Source organism: Ictalurus punctatus, chromosome 22, assembly GCF_001660625.3.
Source record: "Ictalurus punctatus breed USDA103 chromosome 22, Coco_2.0, whole genome shotgun sequence".
In the NCBI taxonomy this organism is placed as follows: domain Eukaryota; kingdom Metazoa; phylum Chordata; class Actinopteri; order Siluriformes; family Ictaluridae; genus Ictalurus; species Ictalurus punctatus.
Window position 1 is genome coordinate 1,350,001 of NC_030437.2, and position 1,824 is coordinate 1,351,824.

The following is a 1,824-nucleotide window of genomic DNA, read 5'->3' on the forward strand; positions in this document are numbered from 1 at the left end:
TGTTTATGGTGTAATATGGAATAAAGATCTGTGTGTGTTCCCGCTGCACTGAGAGAGTAAGACGTGATGATGTTTACGGTGTAATATGGAATAAAGATCTGTGTGTGTTCCCGCTGCACTGAGAGAGTAAGACGTGATGTTGTTTACGGTGTGATATGGAATAAAGATCTGTGTGTGTTCCGCTGCACTGAGAGAGTAAGACGTGATGATGTTTATGGTGTAATATGGAATAAAGATCTGTGTGTGTTCCCGCTGCACTGAGAGAGTAAGACGTGATGATGTTTATGGTGTAATATGGAATAAAGATCTGTGTGTGTTCCCGCTGCACTGAGAGAGTAAGACGTGGTGATGTTTACGGTGTAATATGGAATAAAGATCTGTGTGTGTTCCCGCTGCACTGAGAGAGTAAGACGTGATGTTGTTTATGGTGTAATATGGAATAAAGATCTGTGTGTGTTCCCGCTGCACTGAGAGAGTAAGACGTGATGTTGTTTACGGTGTGATATGGAATAAAGATCTGTGTGTGTTCCCGCTGCACTGAGAGAGTAAGACGTGATGTTGTTTACGGTGTGATATGGAATAAAGATCTGTGTGTGTTCCCGCTGCACTGAGAGAGTGAGACGTGATGTTGTTTACGGTGTAATATGGAATAAAGATCTGTGTGTGTTCCCGCTGCACTGAGAGAGTGAGACGTGATGTTGTTTATGGTGTAATATGGAATAAAGATCTGTGTGTGGAGTGAAAATCCAACATCATCATCTCAGAGCTGATCCTGTTTCTTTCTGTTTCTCTAGGAGAGAGGAGAGGGAGATGAAGACCACACACACATACATACACACACACACACACACACACACACACAATCTCACACGCGCACACACACACACACACACACATTATTCCAGTGTGTATCTTGGTGTATAATTTTTCCTGTATTTGGATGGAGGATCTTTTTATTGTGAATCTGTTATTGCTGTAAAATGGGATTGATAGGTATTGGGGTTAGAGGATGATTATTATTATTATTATTATTATTATTATTACTCTGTAAATTCTGGTAGTTTTCTGTGTGATGGGGTTTGATGTGAATCTCAGATTTAAACTGTTGTGTAACACGTCTGGATGATGAACGCAGCTTTACACTCGACTAATTTTACATTCAGTACAACCTCGTACACACTTCCTGACACACACACACACACACTGATTGTGATTTCCTCAGGCTTGAGATGTAATTGTGTTTAAAGCGTTTTGATGTAAACAGTATCAGTGTGATTATTGTAGTGAATTTTCACACAGCTGCAGTTGAACATCATTATATTATAGTGTGTGTGTTTCAGGAGTGTGTATGAGCTGCTTTACTCTCTACATTTCTAAGATGATTTAGTGTAGAATTGAACACAGATCATAACGTCAGTGCACGAGAGGTTTGATCGACATCTTTTACCTTTTAATCCACTGACATTTTCCTCACGGGCTGAACAGGAACCGAATCTCTCCCACAATCCCTCTGTTCTGTCTGTAACAATCTGAACCAACAATAAAGTCTATTTTCTTCACTCTGTGTGCAGAGGGTTATTTTACAACCGTGTTCTTTTAAAGGGCGTGGCCTCAGGATCAGTTCTACATTTACTGTTGTGTAAAACACTCAAATATTGTTTTATTCAATAGTTTTATAATAAACATTATTATTATGATTATTATGATGATTATTATTAAGAGGAAAACAACAGACTTGTGAGACTTTAAAGTTCAAACAGTTTCATTCAGTAGTTTCATAATAAAACACGTTATATGATTATTATTGTTATGATTATAATGTGA

The 1,824-nt window shown here is 38.4% G+C and overlaps 1 protein-coding gene across 1 annotated transcript in view; it reads left to right on the forward strand.

Annotated features, from left to right (window-relative positions):
- LOC108261774 (BOLA class I histocompatibility antigen, alpha chain BL3-7) overlaps nucleotides 1-1,559 on the forward strand; it is a 6,422-nt gene extending 4,863 nt beyond the window's left edge. The window contains exon 8 of the mRNA XM_053674389.1: nucleotides 795-1,559. The gene's annotated coding sequence lies outside the window, so the exon portion shown is untranslated. The remainder of the gene's footprint in view (nucleotides 1-794) is intronic.
- Nucleotides 1,560-1,824: the final 265 nt, after the last annotated feature.